At 39.7% G+C, this 7,630-nt stretch overlaps 1 pseudogene; it reads left to right on the top strand.

Annotated features, from left to right (window-relative positions):
- Positions 1-299: 299 nt before the first annotated feature.
- On the top strand, positions 300-758 carry LOC114037256 (annotated as a pseudogene).
- The last annotated feature ends 6,872 nt before the right edge of the window (positions 759-7,630 follow it).

Raw genomic sequence — 7,630 nt, 5'->3', positions numbered from 1 at the left:
CTGTTCCAAAATGCTTCAATATTTTATAAACAAACCTAAGGGTACAACCAACTTTCCTCAATGATTCTAAACACTCTTCCTGTCCTCACTAAAGTTCATCCAATGGATTTCAAAGATATCTAAATTAATCAAGGACTTTTCAGACTTAGTCAAAGTGTTCGATTAATTCAATTGATACATTTAGAACTTTTTTACACCTCTGATGGTTTGATTCAATTAAGAAGTGCCATCTCCCTCTTTGGTGAGGGTCTCTCGGCTGCAGCCACCTGGAGCCGGCAGTCGTGCCTCTCCTCCTCCTGACTCACCGCTGTTCGTTCTCACCGAGGAATAAGTCGGTCAGGAAGCCGCTCCACTGCCATGGCACTCACAGACACCGGCAAGACCCTCGTGGAGCCCGAAGTGGCCATTCACCGGATCCAGATCACCCTCACCAGCTGCAATGTGAAGTCCCTCGAGAAAGTGTGTGCTGACCTAATTAGAGGAGACAAAGAAAAGAACATGGCAGTGAAGGGACCTGTTCGAATGCCCACTAAGACACTTCGAATCACAACTAGAAAAACTCCTTGCTGTGAAGGTTCAAAGACTTGGGATCGGTTCCACATGAGAATCCACAAACGCCTTATTGATTTGCACAGTCCTTCTGAAATTGTTAAACAGATCACTTCTATCAGCACTGAACCAGGTGTAGAAGTTGAAGTCACCATTGCAGATGCCTAACCAATCATCTCTTTTAATAAATTGATTGCAACTATTAAAAAAAAAAAAAGAAGTGCCATCTCTTGGTAACTTTTGACATTCTCCTTCCAAAGGATTGGTGTTTCTTTCTTCTGTCTCTAGCCTTAACTCTATAGATTGTTTTTCTTTCCTATTGACTGACTACCAGACTCCTGACTGCTCATCATGGCTCCTTTCATTTTTAGCTTAGTTGATTCATTAATAAACAGTTTAATTCATTCCCTTTTATAGTCCCAGGTCAGGTATGGTGAATGTCACACCAAATAGAGTCTAACTGGAAGCTTTACGGGTGAAGGAGAATCATGTACAGTTAAGCTGCGGATAACAAAAGGGTATGTTGGGGCCACATTGTGATGGCATTTAAATGCCCAAAAGAGAAATTTATATTTGATTCTAGATGCAAGAAGTCACTGGAGCTTCTTGACTAAGGGAATGACATGTCACACCCCTCCCTCTTTTTTTTTTTTTTTTCAAACTGGATCAGCTTTTAGCACCGGAAGTTTTCACTCCTGATTTTCTTTCCTTAATGTTTACATCTTCAATGGAAATGTTATTTCCATTAAGGCCAACAGGTGGCAGCATGAACCTAAATATTAATTGTCCACTAATGCACAATTAGTATTAACAAGAACTAGGGGAAACCTGGAAGTCCCCGTAGAAACAAGATGTTAGATGAAATATTTGGACAGCATGTTGATACTATCACTCCCACCCAAAGAAAATCCCAAGATGATAGAAATAGAAGAACCAGGAATTCACAGAAACAGAATTTCAGTGTTGGAAGGGACTTTGGTGGCTATCTTGTCCAAGTCATATGGAAGAAAGTATAACCATTCCACCATACCTGTCAAATGGTCATCTGCTCTCTACTAGCAGATTTTCAGTGAAAGGGAATCTATTATTTCCTGAAATTGCCCATTACACTTTAGGATAGTTCTAATTGTTAAGAAGTTTTTCCTTACATCTAACCTAAATTTGCCTTTTTGTAAACTACCTATTGCTCTCTGGGGCCACAAAGAACAAGCCTAATCTTTTTTCTTCATAACAGGTCTTCAAATTCTGGAAGATAGTTATCTCATCCTCCAGTGTTTGAAGAATTGTTGTCTTATCCTCCCGTTGACCCCCTTGTTGGCTTTTTTGTTTGTTTATTTGTTTTGGTGAGGCAATTAGGGTTAAGTGACTTGCCCAGAGTCTCACAGCTACTGAGTGGTATGTGCCTGAGGCCGAATTTGAACTCTGGTCCTCCTGACTCCAGGGTTAGTGCGCTATCCACTGGCCACCTAGTTGCCCCCCCCCTTCCAGGCTTTTTTAATCCAGGTTGAACAACTCTGGTTGCTTCAACGGATCATCACATGACTTAAGGCCCTTGACCATTCTGGTTGCTGTCCTCTGGAAACTCTCCAACCTATCAGCGCCTTTTTGAAATTGAGGTGCAAGAACTGAGTATAATATTCCAAATGTGGTCTGACAAGGGAATAGTATGTTAAAACAATCACTCCTTTTTTCCTGGATTAAGATTTAATTAGCGCTTATTATTATGAACTTTTAAAGTATCATAGCAAGGATAGCTCCCATTTAAATTTTGCTTTATGAATTACCAAATACTTTCATCACAGGAACTTAGGAAGGAGCTTATACATGTTTATTTCCAGGAAAATTTATTTATTTTCAGGAAACTGAGGCTTAAAGAGGTTGTGACTTTCCCAAGGTGAGGACTCAGGTTTTCTAACAACTCCAAGACCCTTCCCATTACCACCATTGCAAACAATTCTCAGTTATCTATGAGTATAGGAACTGGGATAATGTAGATGAAAATACACAGATAATGCAGATCTTAATTATAGTGACCTTATTCCTTGGCAGTATAGATGTTAAGAAATGCCCCAAAATGACTCTTTTGAGAGTCATCTCTTCTTCCAGTCTCTATCTGTCTACAGATGAAGGTGTATAGGTCACACAGGGGCAGCTAGGTGGCACAGTGGATAGAGTGCTGGACTTGGGATTAGGAGGACCTGAGTTCAATTCTGGGTAAGTCACTTAACTCTGTCTGCCTCAGTTCCTCATCTGTAAAATAAGCTGGAGAGGAAAATGGCAAACCACTCCAACATCTTTGTCAAGAAAGCCCCAAATGGGATCACAAAGAGTCGGACACAACTGAAACAATTCAACACACAAAACAAAAAATTAAGTCACTGAAATAATCACAAAGCAAGATACAGAAGAAACACAGGGCCTGGAAAACCTATACCCTGGAGAAGCAGTCCCTCAATCATTGGGAAGCTTAGTAATTTTGTAGTTGAGGGTATATAGGAGTGATTCCCTAAAGATAATTATTTATTCTGGGATCAGCTGCACTGGAGCTGAATGAATTGGGTATGATCTCGCATATTTCACCAGGCTGCATAAACTTCTGGCATTTATCTCCTTTCTGATAAATGACAACCGGTAAGTATCAGTCAGAACATTCATGCGCAGGTACTCTGACTCAAGTCCAGTGCTCTTTACACCATAGCATGATGCCTTTTGGATTCCAATGTCATAGAATTACAGAACAATCAAACTGAAATAAGACCACTTACTTCACCCCATCACCACTGCTATAGTATTGTTGTCTCAACAGTATCAGGGTGTGATAGATGGAGGACCAGTTTCAAGTTGGTTGTGTCTCTGACACACTAGCTGTGTGATCATAGATGATTTACTTAAGCTCTCAAGGTCCCAGGCAACTTTTAAGATTAGTATTTACTGACAGAGCTGTGTCAATGAAATCAAAGACCCAGATGAAAAAAAAAAGTGATTTGGTATGATTTTCAAGTAAGTCAAAGGAAGTCAAGTAAGTGGGCCAGGATGTGATATCCCTGGGGGTCACTGAGTATATTTTTGGTTAAGTAATCGTTTATTTGAACCCTCAGGCCCCAAGGGGATTCTTGTTCTAGATGTAGAGTCCCTTCCTGGAAAGGGGCTTTCTGCTGAGAAAAGAAAACATCTTGAATAAAACTAAAAATATGGCCTCCAAAAGAAACCATAAATCTATACAATTATTATATTGTTATGTTGGTGATGGAATGAGGTCAGTCTGTTGAATTCGAGCTAAAGCATTTCAAGATAGTAAAATGTGGTTGTAAACTGGAAAAATCATAATTGTGTTGCAATTTAAATTACTTCATAATATTCAGTACTTTCAGAGTGCTTTCTAACTATTAAATTTTTTCCTTATGAAGCACCAAGGTGGGTATGGTCCAGCCTATTGTGTAAAGGCAGCTATGTGGTGAAATGGGTATAGTGTCAGGACAATCTGAGCTCAAATCCTGCCTTATACTCTTACTAGCTGTGTGACCCTGGGCAAGTCACTTAACCTCTGTCTGCCTTAGTTTCTTTTCTTTTTTTTTCTTTTTAGGCAATTGGGGGTTAAGTGACTTGCCCAGGGTCACACAGCTAGAAAGTGTCAAGTGTTTGGTCTGAGGCTGGATTTGAACTCAGGTCCTCTTGACTTCAGGGCCGGTGCTCTATCCACTGCGCCACCTAGCTGCCCCACCTTAGTTTCTTGATATGTAAAATGGGGATAATAATAGCACCTCCTTCCCTGGGTAGTTGTGATGATAAAATGGGATAATATTTGTAAAGCACTTTGCAAACTTTAAAGTTCTATATAAATGTTAGCTATTATTTTTCTCAATCTCACTTCTGAAGGCACTTTAATATGAAGGGAAGGAAGAGGGAAGAGAAAAGGAAGAAGCATTTATATGCTAACCATGTGCCTACCATGTGCCAAACACTGTGCGAAGCATTTCATTTGAAGACAATAAAGCTTTATTCCTTTTACTTAGACCTGCCTTAGTATTCATAATAAAAAAAATATTAGGATAGAATGACACACTATATAAGGCTCTTAGAATTTAATCGACTTTGGAACTCTAAGATATAAGAGAAAATCAGAGACACTGGAGAACGTTTAGAGAACTGCAGGCCACATTGTTACAAGTTTAGAAAATGGAAATGTTAGGGTCTTTAGGAAATTATTTACTCAGGGACCCCTGACTATGTTCAATGGTTCATATTCTGAAGAATGGTTTGCAAGAGAGTAGGACCAGTGGCTCTTAAGGGCTATGTTCTGCCTTGGCCTTAATTTCCATCCCTACCTATGAAAAAAGTTTAGAGGAGCCTGGGTTATTTCTATTGGTGAAGAAGTAACTTAATTTGATTGTCTTAAGGTACGTGAAGGGTCACTGCCAAGGAAGAAAGCAATCAACCAATTATTCTCCCTGCACACTAAAGATGTAACCAAATAAAAGATTTAGGGGAGGTAATCTAAGAATCTGGAACCACCTCCTTCCTGATAGTTCAGTAGAACACTGACAGAAGTTACTAAAAGGAAACTGAAGATTTATTAAAAGAGAAGAACGAAGAGGAAGAGAAATAACAAAAGAACATGGCCTTAGACAAAAAGACCCTGGGATGGCAGAGCCAAACGCAGACTTAGGACCACAGACCCGAATTGAGCTACTGATTCTGCTACTATCTGTGTGATCTTGGGCAAGTAAGTCATTTGATGGCTCTAAGCCTCACTTTCTTCATTTGTAAAATGATGGGGTTAGGCCATGTGTTGCTGCTGGTTTTTTTTAAAGATCCCTTACAGCTGGATATTTTATGATTCAATCACCCAATTAATAAGCATTTATTAAGTACCTGTAATATGTTGGGCATTCAGAATACAAAGACAAAATATGAAACCATTGCTGTTCTAAAGGCTCATACATTCTATTTCCTTATGATTTGTCAGAACATGAGAGTTGTATACAATCCCATTCCCCTCTCCTAGTCTTTATTTACTTATGCTTTAATTAATTAACTTCTTTTATTTCTGGGTCCATGTAATATGAAATTCCGCATAGAATCCTGCCTAGAGATTTTTAAGACATGGTTCTGTAGTCATCTGTCTTGCATGTTTTAGGTAAATATTTCTAACTGGGTTCCAAAATAAAATGATGTGGTCCAGAGAATTTCTGGGGGCTGATAATATTCTTCTCACCTTTTTCCTGGATATCTAGTCTCCTCCTCTTCCAAAGCAGCATGACACCATGAGGGAAGATATAGGACACAACACTGTCCAGTAAGTCATAGCGCTTCCAAGACTTTAACCACTTCTCCTCAGACATGGATGGAGACATACCAAGCCCCTGAACCCAAGAGCCTGGAGAAGAGCAGTGTCCCCAGACCACCAGTCCTGCTTCTAGCATGGCCCCTCCAGCTGTCATTGTAGGGAGCAACTTTTGTGGAGGTCCATACCACCACTACCACCAGTTGTTGACCATCTGCCACCATGGGGGTTGCAGGCCCAAGAGACCAGGGAATAGAAGTGCTCTATAGGCCCACTGGTCCTGTATCCAACCTGGGCCAGGCCTGTAGTTATCAGGCCAGGAAGTAACCTCTGTGGGGAAGTAACCTGGCAACTGCTGAAGACTTGGGGGCAAAGTAGCCAACACTAACGTCCCTGGCACTGACAAATGGTTCAGCATCAGAAACAGATTAAATGAACTGAAGAAGATGCTTTGCCATCTGCTTTGCCCCTGTTCCCCCAGGACCGTTGGGACCTTTCCATCTGACTTGTAGGTGACTTCTGTATATGTTGCATGTCCCATTTGAAGGTGAGCTTCTGGAAAGCAGTCTTTTCTATTTGTATTTCCAGAGCTTAGCACAGTGCTTTGCACACAGTAATTGTTTAATAAATGCTTTTTCATTCCTTATTCATTCTGCAAACTTTCAACATGAATATTCAAGGTAATCAAAAAATAAGAGCTGTACAGAAAGAAGTTAAGACAATCACACCTTCCAACTTAGGAATAATAATTTAAACTTTAAAGTTGCCTGAGATTTATTTGCACAGAATTCATTCATTCCTATGTGGAAATTACAGACAGTCTATTGTATGAATGTGCTCCAATTTCAAAAGCTTGCTATGTCTTACTCCGGACCACTGAGTAGACAGTTCTTGAACCAAGCAGGAAGTCAGAGATACTTGTAGTACTTATTGTAGAATCAAGCATGCAAAGAATAGTTTCATAGAATCATAGCACTATGAGCTAAAAAGAGCCTCAAGAATTCATCAACTCCCCATCTTTAGACAGGTAAGACATGTACATTTATGTACATTTTGTGTACATAAATACAATACATAACATTGTGTGTACATTCAAACTGTGCATTTGTGTACATTTGAAAGAGACAACTGGTTTTCAGGATGAAGCAATTTGTCTAATCTCTCACTGTATCGAAGCTTCAACTCTAACCTAGATCTCCTCAGCTCCTGCTGTGTATGAAGCACTGTGCAAGGCATGATGGGAAAGTTGATAGATAGAAAGTCAAATAAGACATTATCCTTCCCCTACTGGAACTGATGGAGTAGAGAAGATAAATACAGTAAATAGTCTTCCTCTCTTCCTTCAAGACACTATTCTAGAGCAACCTTCTAGTCAAAGCCTTTCTTGGTCCTAAAATGTTAGTACACTTCTTTCTTAAGTCAATTGCATTTAATTATCTTGGTTTTTTTTAATAATACACACTTTCATTCTTTATATTCGAATCCCTAGCATCTAGCACCATGCCTGGTACCTAGCAGAAACTCTATAAATATTTGTTGATTGCATGATTAATTAAAGATAATACATACACATGTAGAAATCAAATCAACAAACATTTAGCATTACGCTAGAGTCCTGTGCTAGATACTTGGGGAGATGCAAAGTTTAGAATAGGCACGTTTCTTGATCACATGGAGCCTCATATGTGAATCTCTGAAAATCTATGACTTTGTTCTGTTGTGAGCAGTCTCTCCATTTTTGGCACTCTTAGGAGATAAGGCACAGAAAGGGCAAACAACTCATCCAGTGTCGCAGTC

Source organism: Vombatus ursinus, unplaced genomic scaffold (genome assembly GCF_900497805.2).
Source record: "Vombatus ursinus unplaced genomic scaffold, bare-nosed wombat genome assembly UNPS02010284.1, whole genome shotgun sequence".
Taxonomy (NCBI): Eukaryota; Metazoa; Chordata; class Mammalia; order Diprotodontia; family Vombatidae; genus Vombatus; species Vombatus ursinus.
This window is presented reverse-complemented; position numbering and strand designations above follow the sequence as displayed.